The sequence below is a fragment of the Sycon ciliatum genome, chromosome 11, assembly GCF_964019385.1.
Source record: "Sycon ciliatum chromosome 11, ocSycCili1.1, whole genome shotgun sequence".
NCBI classification, from domain to species: Eukaryota; Metazoa; Porifera; class Calcarea; order Leucosolenida; family Sycettidae; genus Sycon; species Sycon ciliatum.
The window spans coordinates 7,953,231-7,969,817 of record NC_088653.1 but is presented as its reverse complement, the minus strand read 5'-3'; the positions used below and the strand labels follow the sequence as shown (position 1 = coordinate 7,969,817).

The 16,587-nt window shown below is 46.4% G+C and overlaps 1 long non-coding RNA gene across 1 annotated transcript in view; it reads left to right on the top strand.

Annotated features, from left to right (window-relative positions):
- LOC135827488 (uncharacterized) overlaps positions 1-15,577 on the top strand; it is a 55,379-nt gene extending 39,802 nt beyond the window's left edge. Inside the window, exon 3 of the long non-coding RNA XR_010555464.1 lies at positions 15,479-15,577. This is a non-coding gene — a long non-coding RNA (uncharacterized LOC135827488). The remainder of the gene's footprint in view (positions 1-15,478) is intronic.
- The last annotated feature ends 1,010 nt before the right edge of the window (positions 15,578-16,587 follow it).

Genomic DNA, 16,587 nt, shown 5'->3' with positions numbered 1-16,587 from the left:
TTGCCTATATCGACGAACTCATACTGGTCTCCGACCTTCCGCCATGTACGTATCTTCGCCACACATGCGGGCGCATCCTTACCGGGCCTGGCCTAGATCAGGTCATTCAGGCCATAGTTGTCTAGGCATCGACGTACATGAGTGCTGGCCTTGTGTGTCTGGCTCTTCGCCGATAGCGAACGAAGGCTGCAACGTGTCCGTGTCCAATTGTGACAGAGTTGATCTCACCTGCTTCGTCATAGCCTATGCTGACACCTCCGACGCCAGCAATCATATCTGCGCCGAGAAGTACTCTGACAACACTTCTCTTCACATGCAAACGTGAATCGCTTAAAGTCCTTCTTTAGGCTGCTGCCTAATGACAGACTCGTGGACATCGAAGGCGACCCACACCGTAACTGTCCACTTCGTCAACAAAGCGTTGGAGTTGCAAAGTGCTGTCATCGAGACTGCTCTCCTTCCATGTCCCCCACCACCCGGGGTGAGGATCGCAGAAACGGTGTCTGATGCAACCAAGAGGGTGGGGATGAAGCCTGTTCAAGTGATCGCAGTGGTACACAACGATTCAGGAACTGCAGCTTGTTGGATGACATCTGCTCCAACATCATGGCTGGACGTCTGTGACCTGACCTGACCTCCTCCTTTACACATGCATGCATGCTTGAAGATTCAGCTCCTCCACGGAACTTGCTGACCAGGAAGTTGGTTGTTGGTTGGGTACTTTCGCATTAGCAGTCAAGCAACGGAGACGTTGGCTGCAAACCAAGTCCAGATGAGGAGCGCATCACCTAAAATTGACCGAGGATGACCCAACACTTTGCAACTCGGTACACGACATCCTGAAACAAGTGGTTGAGCTATGACTGCCTGTCATGGCACCACTGCAGCTGTACTTATGGTTGATAAATATGGTGGTAACGACACACCTGGCAATATGTGCCATGCGCTACTTGATGTACCAGCCTGCTATGCCGGATACTGCCAGCCATGCATCGGCCAGGCGCCAGGCGCGAACTGATGGTGGTGGTGGTGAGAAGGAGAGCTCTGTGCCAGAACTTTGCAGCCTAGAGAGCGTGTGTGGGCAGGTGTGTGTTTACCGCCATATTGCCAGGTGTGTCTTTACCACCATATTTATCAACCATAAGTACAGCTGCAGTGGTGTCTTCAACTTCATTCTCCCGAGTCAAGCTCCGTATGAAGACATCCAAGAAGAAGATTGCCTGATGAGTCCAGCGGGGACGAAACGTACGTCGCAATCGAGCTAAGTCGTTGCTGTGTCATCATCTATATGCCATGCGCTACTTGATGTACCAGCCTGCTATGCCGGATACTGCCAGCCATGCATCGACCAGGCGCCAGGCGCAAACTGATGGTGGTGGTGGTGAGAAGGAGAGCTCTGTGCCCGAACTTTGCAGCCTAGAGAGCGTGTGTGGGCAGGTGTTTACCGCCAAACTGCCAGGTGTGTCTTTACCACCATATTTATCAACCATGCTTACTTGGGGACGGAAAAGATATCAGGGTGAAAGAAACTTGTGCAGTGGAATATTTATATTTTACACAAGAGACTTACGTGTAGCTGCAGTTAGCGTGAGGTTATCAATATGAGCTGTGGATACCGCTCTGTAAAATGTCCTATAATTCTTCTCTCCTTTGGAGGTGGAAATATGGTCGGAACTCGCACCCCCATTAGCTTCATGGAAGAAGGACCGTGCTGTTGGCTGTGGGGCAGAGTTGACATCCTAGCTCCAGAGATGGAAAAGAAAATAACCTTTGACATTGAGGAATTGAATGATATTCAAACTTGGTGGGAATTTTAAGAGCGTCCAACTAAATTGCTTGCGTTTGGCAATTGTTGTGGAGTTGTTAGCAGGGGCTCTTGCAGATTTGGGTGATGTTGTCCCCATGGAAACCCTTCCGTAGCATGCTCCATGGCAGAAGAGTAAAGACATTGTGCAGGTATCTGCTCAGCGAATGCCGTGTCGTATCTATGATTTCCTTGTCATGGTTATTATTGCGAAGTCAGTCAGACTGAGTATGGGACACAGTTTCTGTCAACTACGGCAGGCAATAGGTGATAGTATGCCTCTTGAATCCAGCAACTACTTGTGAGAACTTGATCATTTCTTTTGGAGATATTTCCTTCCATAGAAATTAGCCGAGAAACACAATTAGAATAACAAGAATGAAAATGCATGTAGGCTGGGAGGAGCACGCGTATGCCATATACTTAGTTTCCCTCCGCTATGCCAAGAAGTTGAGCAGTTCGAGTACAATATCAATTCCACACGACTAATGATTGGTTGTAACTGAGGGATTTAGCTTTATCCTTCGTTCTTTAGTTTCCGATCACTCAGTGTACACTAGGGCATGACTTCATAAAAGTGACGGCGTTTGATTTGATATACAATCGTGGAATAAGTTGATCCGCGTCTTCGTTATCAATTGCTCTTGGCTACTTTGGCACAAGGGACGTCGTCCAACACTGGGAAATATTTCTCTCGCCTATCCATTTGGTTTCCATAGTCATTTGGGTGAATCCCATAACTCGCAATTGTATCATCCAAATTGGGTATTTTTATGCGCTCGTGATCCCGTTGTTCCTATATGGGAACATACCTCTAACTCAGCTATCCTTGGTCTGAAATAAAAAAGATTTGGCCACGTGGGTTATACAACCAAAATACACTTGTGTGGAAAGTTTCGTAATGATAGGGCAATTCCTTGATGGGTCGGGATGATAAAGGTTAACTGCACGATGCCACAACACAACTTCACTACAACAGTCTCGTTCACAACTTCACTACAACTGTCTTGTCCATATTGCACTACGCTGAGTACTGGCCTGCTCCCGCCCTGAATAGTTGTTTAGCCTTCACCACGAGGCATTGGCCCACAGTGGCAGTCGCTTCTTTTTTCTTTTTGTTTTGTTTTCTCCTTTTACTTTCTTCGTCGCTGCCTAAAAACAGTCGAGACGGTTTTCTACCCACCAGATTTTTGGTGCGAATTACTTTTCTTCAGGCATTCCTTTCTGGCTATCTCGGAAAGGAACGCCCGTGAATCCTGAATTCTTAGAACAAATTTGTTTTGATTACTTCTCCAAGTTGCATGAAGACCCGGAACGTGGTCAAACTTTCTACCGGCCGGATTCTCCAGCCACGAGCAAACCGTCCGCTCCGTTAACTGACTGGAGTCCAACATGGACTCTGTTTCAAAATAACCTAAGAAAATGCAGGAACAAGTCAGCTCCTGGTTCGAACGGCATTCCGTACATTACTGTAAAGTGAGAAACTTTCGCTAGAGATTAAATTTAGCTATTTTCACGACCATCACGAATTCGCGAATATAAATTGCCGCGAACTGCTCTGTGCAATAATTTTTGACTCCTCAAGATCCAATTGAGTAGATGAGATCGCGAAAGTTTCTCATCGTGAACTAGCGCAATTCTTGAAAACGCGAAATTTGCGAGCCGTGAAAGTTTATTCTTTTCCAGTATCTGGAATCGATGCAAATTCCTCCACAATATCCTTTTCAGCATCTTCGAAACAGTTTGGAAGACTCGTGTCATCCCGCGATCTTGGCAGTGCGCCTGGGTTACACTTATTGCTTAAAGTGACAGTGTATCAGATCCAGCAAAGTTCCGACCAATCGCTCTCTCCAACTGCGATGGTAAGATCTTCTTTGCCATGCTGTCCAAGATACTCGCCATATGTTGGTGAATGAGTATTTTGATGGCATGACACAGAAAGGTTTCCTGCCAGGAATGTCGGGCTGTGTGGAACATGTTAGTCTGTGTAGCATAGCCATGAAAGACTTGAAGAGGAACAAGCGCTCCATAGCGATTGTGTGAATAGACCTAAAGAACGCATTCGGATCAGTAAAGCACAATTTAATTCAAGCGGCATTGCATCGGTACCATAATAATAATAATAATAATAATAAACACAGCTCGCATCTTCCCTGAACCTGTTAGACAGGAGGAGAGTCGACGCATCTGTCAACAGTGTCAAGCCAAGTTAGTCTATCTCCTGCAGCTTGGAGAGCGCTCTCCACGAAGAGATCCGCTGCAATCAGGTCGTGCCGAATCGTATCTATCCACCGCAATGGCGGACGGCCACGGTTTTTTATGTCGTTTGTGTTAATTGATAGCTCCAGTGCTTGGAACGAGGCGGATTCCGGACCCTCTCGCACCACATGGCCAAACCACAGCTGCCTGCGTCGCCGGCATGTGACACTAACTGGAGATTGTTTTGTTTCTGTGTATAAGTTGTTATTGGTGATGCGTTGCGGGTAGACAATCTGCAGCAGTACGCGTAGCTTCCTCCGTTGCCATTTGTCCAGTTTGTCGTTCAGCAATTTGGACAGAGTCCACAATCCGCAATTGTATAGAAGGATCGGCATTATGAGGCAGTTAAACATACACAGTCGGGATTGAAAGGAATGCTGTCTCCAAGAAATCGAACCAGACGCCCTGTTTGCTTTTGAGATTCTCATGTCCACGTCTTCTGCAGAGCCCAATAGAGAACCCAGGAGCTTGATTGATCTCCATTCGTTGCTGTTTCTTGCAACATCAACATATTCAGTTTTCTGTGTATTGAGCTTGAGGTTGTCTTCGTTAAATATAGGTTCACACTCAGCAACAAGAGCCTTCGCCTCATCGTCATTTCGGTTATGCAGACTAGTATCGTCAGCGTACTCCGTTGTTGGAGCAGGCATTGGTGAGCGAATTGTGTATCCTTCCCTGATCTTGCGCATTGTGCCTTCTGCATATGTTATGAACATAATAGGGGACATCGGGTCTCCCTGGACCACTCCGATGTCAGTTGGGAAAGGGGGACTCAGGGAGCCACTCAGCTTGATCCTGGCTGTCGTGATGGAAAGTAGAGACTTGATGGTTGTTGTGCTGATATCTGTTTCCTCTAAACTGTCAAGTGCTGTATCGGTACCATATCCCACTGAAAATCAGAGGACTTGTATTTTCTTACTACAAGCATCTCACTGCTTTCGTACAACAGCCCCAGACCCGGACGTTCCGGTACAGTATAGGTGTGTTACAGGGATGCCCTCTGTCCCTGATACTGTTCAATATCACCTTCCAAGTCCTCCTCGATGCCCTCCAGGAAAACCCTACAGGCACTTTCATACAATTTCAAGCAGACAGATATCACAGTTTATCACTGCTTCTAACACTGGTTTCGCAGGTGATTTAGCCGTTTTTAGTAACAGAACCCATGGCGCACAAAATAAACTAGATGTTGTTGACAAGTTTTTGTCCTGGTCGCAAATGGAAGCTGCCCCACATAAATGCAGGACCTACGCGGCAAAACTAATAATTAACAACAAGTACACCTGTTTCGACCCCGGCCTTACATTTTCCAGCAAGGATGTACCTCGGCTTAATGGTCAGCATTTCAAATTTCTGGGGAGATATTTGACGGACAACGTGAAAGATCTCGAAATTTGACGGACAACGCACGGACAACGCAAATATCTCGTTGACCTTACTAGATGCCTCTTAAAACTGGTGCATGAAACCCACCTTGTCGGTCACCAGAAACTCTGGCTCTATGAACATCTGATCATCCTGAAAATATCATGGCACCTAGAGATACTTGACCTGTGTCGCAGTTTTGCCCAAATGATTCATCACATCAGCCTCTCCTTTATTGAAAAGTGGGCAGGCCTACCCAAGGCTGCAAACACCGCCATCCTCTTCACCGGAAATCGAGAACGGCCAGGCCTCTGCCTCACGTGTATCACAACACTATGGAAACAGCAACAAACATTTAAATGACACATTATCAAGCACAGCAAAGACCACAACATCGCTCAGCTGTATTGCCATCACAGAAAACAAGTACAAACGTTCACTAGTAGGTTCTCGCCGGTTGTGGAATTGGAATGTGCCGAAACGGCCATATCGGACACGCCTGCTTCACGACCGCCCAGAGCCGGACCGGGTTTCGTGACGCCAAAAGCACCCGTGGTAAAACCAAGGAAACCAATCCTCAATACAATCAGAGAAGGCGACTGCCAGAAGCAGCTCCGGCACCTAAAGGGCCTACAAATGCAAGAGGCCTGGACCAAATTGGCAGAAACAATGTTCGAGGACATGACATGGCGGAAACTCTTATACGAGGGCTATGGAAAGACGATATCGTTCCAAATAAACTCGATACTTAATACTCTGCCTTCGCCCGACAATCTGAGACGATGGGGCAACTCTGTTGTCGACCAGTATTGCCCTCTTTGTCAGCAGACATCAACACTGAAGCGCATTCTCACCGCCTGCCCTTCCTGCCTCCATCAGGTACACGTGGCGCCATGACAACGTCCACAAGCAAATCAGTAAATTCATGACAGAAGTAGTATCAGCAAAGCAAAAGTCATAGTAGGTTTTTCATTTTGACCCAACAAGACCAAACGACGCTTGCAGATCACAGCACGAACAGTTCACCAGCCACACTCCACGAAAGCAAGTAGTAGTACTCCTGACAAGTCTTGTTTCGTTCCATAGAGATAGTAACGGGGAACTCATCAGAGGAGAATCAGTTGTTGAATGAAGGGGTTTAGCTGAATAATGCTATTTTATAGACAAGATATTGGCGCACTGAGGTGTAAACACTCAACTAACTCACATATGTGACATATCAACACAAAAGGAATAGTGCAGAATTGAGGTGTTCTGAACCCTACCAGACACAACTATCACAAGTGCTAAATCATTCACAATGAGAAGGAGAGGTACACAGGAATAGGTTGCGCTAGTTTACACGTCACAAATGGTACTGAGGTAGTGACAAAGATAGGTGAAAAGTAGACGCCAAGTGAAAGCCAACAAATCATCACAAAACGTCTAACGTCACATATGAAGATTGCTAGCGGCACAAGACAAATACTTCACAAACCTCGATAATTGAAATTCAGCCAGCGGTATAGTCAAAGGAAGGCTGCTGGGTGTGACATAGAACTGCGGGCTGCTGAGGCGACGTATCCATCCTGATCTTGACTGCAAGGTTGGCGTCTAACGCTAAGATCCGAGCAGCAGATCAAATCCTTCCTTTGGTCAATGGCAGATTTCCTGGTCCAGGAGAAGTCATAATTCTTTGTGCCATCTTCAATAGGTCCGTCAAATACAGTAATAGTAGGTTTTTCATTTTTGACTCGACGAGACCATACGACGCTTGCAGATCACAGCACGAACAGTTCACCAGCCACACTCCACGAAAGCAAGTAGTAGTACTCCTGACAAGTCTTGTTTCGTTCCATAGAGATAGTAACGGGGAACTCATCAGAGGAGAAGCAGTTGTTGAATGAAGGGGTTTAGCTGAATAATGCTATTTTATAGACAAGATATTGGCGCACTGAGGTGTAAACACTCAACTAACTCACATATGTGACATATCAACACAAAAGGAATAGTGCAGAATGGAGGTGTTCTGAACCCTACCAGACACAACTATCACAAGTGCTAAATCATTCACAATGAGAAGGAGAGGTACACAGGAATAGGTTGCTCTAGTTTACACGTCACAAATGGTACTGAGGTAGTGACAAAGATAGGTGAAAAATAGACGCCAAGTGAAAGCCAACAAATCATCACGACGTTAGACACGTCACATCTGAAGATTGCTAGCGGCACAAGACAAATACTTCACAAACCTCGATAATTGAAATTCAGCCAGCGGTATAGTCAAAGGAAGGCTGCTGGGTGTGACATAGAACTGCGGGCTGCTGAGGCGACGTATCCATCCTGATCTTGACTGCAAGGTTGGCGTCTAACGCTAAGATCCGAGCAGCAGATCAAATCCTTCCTTTGGTCAATGGCAGATTTCCTGGTCCAGGAGAAGTCATAATTCTTTGTGCCATCTTCAATAGGTCCGTCAAATACAGTAAAAGTAGGTTTTTCATTTTGACCCGACGAGACCATACGACGCTTGCAGATCACAGCACAAACAGTTCACCAGCCACACTCCACGAAAGCAAGTAGTAGTACTCCTGACAAGTCTTGTTTCGTTCCATAGAGATAATAACGGGGAACTCATCAGAGGAGAATCAGTTGTTGAATGAAGGGGTTTAGCTGAATAATGCTATTTTATAGACAAGATATTGGCGCACTGAGGTGTAAACACTCAACTAACTCACATATGTGACATATCAACACAAAAGGAATAGTGCAATATCTTGTCTATAAAGTAGCATTATTCAGCTAAACCCCTTCATTCAACAACTGCTTCTCCTCTGATGAGTTCCCCGTTATTATCTCTATGGAACGAAACAAGACTTGTCAGGAGTACTACTACTTGCTTTCGTGGAGTGTGGCTGGTGAACTGTTCGTGCTGTGATCTGCAAGCGTCGTATTGTCTCGTCGGGTCAAAATGAAAAACCTACTATTACTGTATTTGACGGACCTACTGAAGATGGCACAAATAATTTAAGCAAAAGTCGTCATATACCGAGCAAACTACCACTATAGTCCATTCAGAAAACGATGGATTTCTAGCTTTTGGCCATAAATGGGTCAAACGTTGAGTATTTTTAGAATTTTTTCCTGAAATCACCTATCGAATCCCCTTCCAATTATGTTTCTGCAGTCTATTTCTTCAAAAAGCAAGCCATAGTGAGAATAGGATTTCCGCAAGGTTTTGCCCCAAGAGCACTGAATTGGGAAAATCCATCAAAATCCAGGCCGTTTGACCCTGGCTGCAACAGTGCATTGTATGGTTCGAGCCCCAGATCAGGTACCCTTTTTGGACCCTTTTTCAAATTTCAAATTTCACAGCACTGCACTGTGTACAATAAATTCTTGAAAAATCGCCTAATACGGGAGCTCACCAGAGCTAGGGCCCATCTTTTTCTGAATGGACTGGAACGGTACATACATTACCTTCTGTAAACCGGGTCAAAACATCCCCCCTGGCGAGTGACCTAAGGGGAAAGGTCTGAGCGATGTTTTTTTGTCGGGATCACATGATTGGCGGCTTCTTTCAGATCTGGACGAGAGGCTAGTATTCCCACACTTTATTTCACCTACCAAGTGTCGTCCAGACATATTTCTCTTCTCAAAGAAATTGAGAAGGGTGCTTTGGCTGGAACTGACGGTGTGTAGCGAAGACCACATCCTCCAGTATAAGGAGAAGAAGCTGTCACGGTTTCGCCACCTCAAACAGGAGTGTATGAAGAATGGCTGGGAAGTCGAGGCCCTCACAGCGGAGGGGGGGGGGGCTAGAGGAGCCATTTCCAGCAGCCTGGACGGTCTGGCACGAGCATTGGGCTGTTGTAAGGAAAAACAGCGCCAATTAAGAAGAAACTGCAGAAACGCAGCACTAAATTCCAGCTACGTTATCTGGCTGAGGCGACGTGAGAAGGCTTGGCGCGACTGGCCACTGTTTTAAAAGTCCCCGAGAGGCAGTTTGTTGGCGCTTGGTTGTCGGACAGCCACCCAGCGAGGATAGTTGGGTACCCTTCAAATCTTAGTTTTAACTCGCCACACCGGCTTCTAAAGTGCCGGGGGTGGGTGTTCGCCAACCAAGTCGAGCCTTCTTTGGGTTTTTTCTAGTCTACTTGCTTGTGCTGTGCCGCGCTGCAGCGAGTCTATTTGTAGATGCTTTCGCCGTATAGAGCTACTGTTGCACAAAGCCGCAACACTGCGCGCTGCTATTCGCTGTATGCTGCACCTAGCTGCTGTTTAACTGCACGACGCCACAACACAACTTCACTACAACAGTCTCGTCCACAACTTCACTACAAAAGTCTCGTCCATATTGCACTACGCTGAGCACTGGCCTGCTCCCGCTCTGAAGAGCTTTTTAGCCTTCACCGTTTTTGCTCAAACCCAGGCATTTGCCCACAGTGGCATCCGCTTCCCTTTATTTCTTTTCTTTTTCTCCTTTTACTTTCTCCGACACTTCCTATAAAACAGCCGAGACGGTTTTATACCCACCAGTTTTTTTGGTGCGAATTACTTTCCTCTGTTTTTGGTGCACAACAACATCTCTGGTGTCGCCTGCCGAGTCTTTGTTCTTGTGCTCCCCTCTATGTTCTACTGTTGTGCAAACCCTCTTTCTTGTCTGTTTCATTTTGCACTGAGATATTTGATACAGATATAGTGATAATATCATTATGACGTTCATCATTTACTCCCTCGTCACTAGACAGTTCTATCTGTTTGCTTTTACTGTATTCAAATAAAGAAAACATTTACATGAACATTGAATAGTATTATTTGTTTGAAGTTGTAGTCACTTACCTCCTGTCAATTGTCCAATTCTCCCTTTGCGTCTTCCTTTAGTCCCTTCGCCCTCTTATGTCGTCATAGCTGGTGCCTGAAACGTGCATTCCAAACTTGATCCCGTTGACATATTCAAAAGCAGCCACCAAGTTGCGTTTGTTATGTCCGGTCGTTTGAAAAATGGCGTTTTGGAAAATATTGAAACTCTTTAGAGGCTATAATCATTAGATCGATCGAGCAAACGAGTAATCGGTATACAAAATGTTGCGATCGTTTCAGCCCTATGAGTCAATACCTATCAGTCCCCCGTGTGCGTGTGCACTTGTGTGTGTGTGTATGTATGTGTCCATATATGAGCCGTCAGATGCGAAAAGGGATCTTATGGCATATTTTGGTCAAATTGAGATGAGGACTCAGGCAAAATCTATAGGCTTTTATACTTCACCTCCAAAATATCGGACTCAAAAATCCAAACCCATCACGAAGATATCGTCAATTTAGTATCCCGAAAAGTTGCAGAAAAATTGCTCTCCTGATTCGCTTGCGCAGGAGCTGCTGTTGCTGCTGCTGCTGCTGCTGCTGCCGCACCAGCACACGCTTGCTCCTGGGAAGATGAGCCGCCAAAAAGACCTCCGTAACTTCACCAACGTGGATTTCGACTGGTTCTGCATTGTCCTCTTCTTCATCAGAAATTGCATCGCTGTTTTCGAGTGCTGCACTTTCGCTCGGGTCAAATACCTTGTCTGGCTCGCACTCTGAGTGAGAGTAGCCAAAACATTCTACATCTATGTCCTGTCGGGGCTGAAGAACTTTGGCTAAAGCCTCATCCCAAGTAAAGTAAGACTGCCTGCTCATCTTGAAATTTGTAAAAGAGCAGAGAAGTCAAGCAGGTCAGGAGACAAAAGAATTTCGTTCAAAATCAGAGAGCGGAGCTCGTGAGAACGGACCGTATGCGTGTTAAAACAAAATGGCGTCACGATTTATTGAAAGTGGTATAGTTGGTGGTACGAGTGTTCAAACCCATTTGAACTTCATACTGTTCGTCTTCTTTTTGACATGCTCTCTTTCCATCGTCCTTAGCTTTTGTTTGTTGAGAGCTGTTTTGGCTTTCTCCTATACCTCTGGGGGATGCCAAGTGATGGTTTTGAGAGGCTGGTGATGGCTGTGAGCGAGAGTTTGCCGATCGGCGTCGTCCTCGCTATAGCGATGAAAATACTAGTTACTGCGCACCTGGCAGATATCACAACACGTCGGAGCGTCCAGGAGCAAAGGAATCTTGGGTTTTCACTGGAATCTAGATCCTCCAGCATCGTGTAGCCCACTGTCGGTGAATGGCCGTCCAGAAAGGTCGAACCTGGTCTTCTGCAGCATCTCGCAGTCCTGCGAGGCACACTGAATACGCCTGTCATGCATTCTACAAATAAAAAATCACAAAGTAGTGGACGTTATAGTGATGAGTCTTTCCTGTATGCTGCAAAAGACGCAGGAAATGTGACTGGTGTCCGTACACTGGACGCCAATATCATCCCAGTCTTCTCCTGCAGGATCTGTTTGACATTGACATACCGGTATGCAGTGGGTCGACATTGGCCTGGTTTGGCAGCTATCTGCCTGGGTGGATGTAGCAGGTTTGCAGGTTTGCGTCGTCTGAGTCCGACATTTTCTTGTAACTGTGGAGTACCGGCAGGGTTTGAGAGGTTGCTCGTGCTGTGAACACATCTATACTGCCTGTCTCGTCCTGGAAGTGCCGTCTCGCCGCTTCCTTGCTCTACAGTCACTCCGTTATTTCGCTTTGTTTCGTGGTGAAGCTCAAAACCTGCCCAAACAACTGTGAGCTCGCAACATGGTATGGACAAATTGCACCACTCCTGCTGGTTAACTAAAACCGGGATAGTCGAGTAAGCGAGTTCACTCCCTGGGCCATGGCAAGATCTGTTCAGCGCGGGCTATTCCAACCTCCAAGTGCATAGTCACCGATCGATCCATGCGATGGTGGTTGACCTACAAAGAACCAAGGTCTATGAGTACTACTATTGGATGCTGTCTACATGCAGTCAACAAAATCAACCTCAGTATGCCCCAGAATAGGGCATGTGCATCTATAGCATGACACAACAGGGGTTCTGGCGGCACCTGTCAAACAAGCAGTAGCGACTAGTGCCAGCTACCTATTGGAGGCTAGCCGCTACAGTCTGTCACTGGAGATAATTATTATGTTCACTGTTTAGACTGAGCACAATCAATGATGCCCAATCAATCTGCCCAATGTGTGTTCTGTTCCACCTAATTATAACGTCCCATCGCATCAACCCTACTACACGCACATGTCGTCACTCTAGCATGACTTGTGTTATTATTGTTTATTTTGATTCGCACGATAAATAGAGCACAATAAACGTTAACTTGACCGAAGGATAAAGGCGACTGCAGATAGAGGAACACATCGAGGTACAGGTACCGGCATCAATACAGTATCAGAGAGAAACAAACAAAAATGAGAGGTACGCAGAAAAAACTCTCGTAAGCCCAAGGGGAAGTGGTTGATAAGGGATGAATGCACTCTCCACGCTCATCTACACTGTTCGTGGAAATGCACACATATATACAATAATATACAACATAGCAATAGCATGCACAGAACCGAACAATTTCATGTTCACACATGCAAGCACAGACCTGAACATTAGTACCAAAAGCCGATACAGACAATATCCCCATACACACAGACGCACACACACACACACACACAATGTCCCATGTATGCGCCTGTAGCGAGAAAAGCACGCAAATCTACAAATGCACTGGATGTGAACCCACTGATTTTCTCTTATAGCAACGATAGCGGATCCGTGATTCTGAATGAAAAACACACACACACACTCAATACAATCATTGAATGCCCATCCGCAGATGATGGCAGGTCCTGAAAGAACAGGCAGCGTTCCAGTAATGGGGAACAGAACTTCGAGTGGCGAGTGAGGTATACACACACACACACGTGCGTGCGCGGGCACACACTAAACTATTCAGAAATAGAATCGACATTGTAGTATTCATTGGTGGGGGAATGGAAAGGAAAATAAAACATTGCTGTTGGTTATTGTTGTAAGGACACTGGGAGCACAACAGAAAGGTAAGCAACTTGCTTTGAAGCAAAGAAAGTAATTATTCCACGGATCTCAGAAGGAAGGAACGTTCCAGAATGCTTCACTGGCAACAGGCGGCCTGCATGTGCGCGGCCCCTGCAGTCGGTCCAGCTGCCGGCCTTGCAGTGCTGAAAAGAATGTGCAGTACAGCATGTCACATAGTATCGCAGCCTGGACAAATAGGCGCTGGGAAGTCCTAGTTATGTGCTCACCTACACCACGATGCACCAATCTTCCGAGCTACTTTGGCAACAACTTTGTCCACTTGAGACTCCCATGGGCTGAGCCAGTTGTTGAGGGCTGCACCAAGGTGGACGGCAATGACCGCTGATGGCAAGGCAATCCATGACACACAGTCACTAGGGCATCGTCAACATGGCGCTGAGGCTGGATCGATATAATCAACCTTTAGGCTGTCGCGGGGTTGACAACGAGGCCGCTGTCTCGAAGCTAGTCAGTCAGCCTGGTCACCGCCATTGACGAACCAGTCGCCACCGCCAGCAGTGGCGGTAGGTTGTGACAAGTGTGGTGCAATATTGTCAGCAAATTCAGTACTTAGGATAAGATGAGTGACAAAGGGAACGTTGTGTTTAATATTATTGAAGTGAACAGCGATGATCACAAACCCTGCGCGTACTTCACCGTGAGTTACAAGAAAATTCCGGACTGGACGACGAGCAAACGCCAACCTGCTACATCCAACCAGGCAGATACTATTACGATAGCTGCTAAACCAGGTCAATGCCGACCTACTGCATAATGTCAATGTCAAACAGATCCTGCAGGAGAAGACTGGGGTGTTGGCGTCCAGTCACTGAGTGTACAGACACCAGTCACATTTCCTGTGTCTTTTGCAGCATACAGGCTGAGACTCATCACTGTAGAATCCACTACTGCATGAGTTTTATTTGTACAATACATGGCAGGCGTACACGGTGTGCCTCGCAGGACTGCGAGGTGCTGCAGTAGACCAGGTTCAACCTTTCTGGACCGCCATTCACCGACGGTGGGCTACACGATGCTGGAGGAACTAGATACCAGTGAAAACCCAATATTCCTTCTCTCCTGGACGCTCCGACGTGTTGTGATATCTGCCAGGTGCGCAGTAACTAGTATTTCTATAGCGAGGACGACGCCGATCGGCAAACTCTCGCTCACAGCCATCACCAGCCTCTCAAAACCATCACTTGGCATCCCCCAGAGGTATAGGAGAAAGCCAAAACAGCTCTCAACAACCAAAAGCTAAGGACGATGGAAAGAGAGCATGTCAAAAAGAAGACGAACAGTATGAAGTTGAACACTCGTACCACCAACTATACCACTTTCAATAAATCGTGGCGCCATTTTGTTTTAACATGAATATCGCGGACTGCGCCACCAAAAAGGCAGTTTTTTTCCGCCGTGCTTTGGAGTATCAGGCCGGTTGAAGTATCTACGGAAAGATGGGAGTCTCAGCAGTGCGCTAGTATATGCCAGCTCTGTGTGATGCACACGCACCCGGTACCCGCAACGATCGAAAAAATGACGTCACATCAAGATTCACTGATGCACGTGACAGGTTCATGACAGCCTGTCACTCTGACGCACTTTACTCGATTTACTGTGTGATGCCATAAGCACCCTTTTCGCATTTGACGGCTCATATGTATGTGTGTGTATGTGTGTGTACGTGTGTGTGTGTGTGTGTATGTGTGTGGGTGTGTATGTGTATGTGTGTGTGTGTATGTGTATGTATGTATGTGTGTGTAAGTGTATGTGTGTGAGTGTGTGTGTGTATGTGTGTGTGTGTGTGTGTGTGAGTGTGTGTAAGTGTATGTGTATGTGTATGTTTGTCTGTGTGTGTGTAATCCTAGCACCAGTTGCTATGTCTAACGTAGCTGTACGCTATCATTGCTTCTGCGATGGGCAGGTCTGACGTCTGAGGTCTGTGTGTGTGTGTGTGTGTGTTTGTGTTTATGTGTGTGTTTTTGGATGTGTGTGTGCACGTGCATGTGTGTGTGTGTGTGTGTGTGCACGTGCATATGTGTGTGTGCATGTGTGTGTGCATCAACATGTGTGTGTATGTGTGTACATGTCTTGTCTTTAATTTTGCTGCTACTTCCAGGGTGGTGACACACCATTACATCTTGCGGCCAAACGTGGTCATGTTTCTGTAGTAGAATGTCTTCTCACTTCTGGACATTCGTTGGAACCAAAGACGAATGTAAGTCATAATTATTATCCGTGATGCATTCTTGTTTGTATATGAGTAGAAAGAAGAATTACGCAGGTGAATAAATTCAGTGGGTATTGACAATGCCTGTGGGTCTGTTTTACGCTAGAAATTCACAATTGGCAATTTTGTTTATGTCCACAAAAAGGTTTCGTGCGATTCAAATATGCGTTAACCCACATGCATGCACCTGCTACCGCACACCCAAGTGTGCGTGCACACGCCCGCTAGGCCTTGTGGCCAAGCGTAATAATAATTAATATGTATACACACGCATGTATTCCACATTGCAATTTGCTTGCAAAACTTGCTCGCACCAGCACACCAAGCATAGAACCTAGTTGGGGGGTTTGCCATTATCTTTTTTTCACATTTGTCACTCTTTGAAATATCACCAATGATAGCAAATTGCCGTGTTAGCAAGAGCCATTGGGCACAAGCCAATGCATGGCTCATAATTCTTATCGCCTCATAACGAGCACAGCACGGCAATTTGCAACAAGCACAATTGGCAAACATGTCACCCGGCAACAGCAAACGGGTACATCGTTACAAACAAGGTGCCCCGGCAAACTCAACGGGAACGCACCAATACAAACACGGCCCCGGCAACAGCAAACGGGTACGCCGTTACAAACATGGTGCCCCGGCAACAGCAAACGGGAACGCACCAATACAAGCTGGCCTGGCAACTTCAAACAGGCACAACTGACAAACTACGGTACCCAGCAACAGCAAATGGGCACACTGTTACAACACCAGTCCATCATATCAAGATGGCGCTGCCACAACATTGCAGCAGCAACACAGCAGCCATGTATACGTGGCCCTCCCAAAAACAGACACCTGGAGCCAAACGCATCCATCACACTGCTTATCAGGGCCGACATGAGTGACAATGGCAAACCCCACCTAATGCTTATAGTTAAATGATGGGATCTGTATACCGCCTTTCGTCACGGAATCAATAAATGTCAGCAGAGCATAACACTCACTTGCAC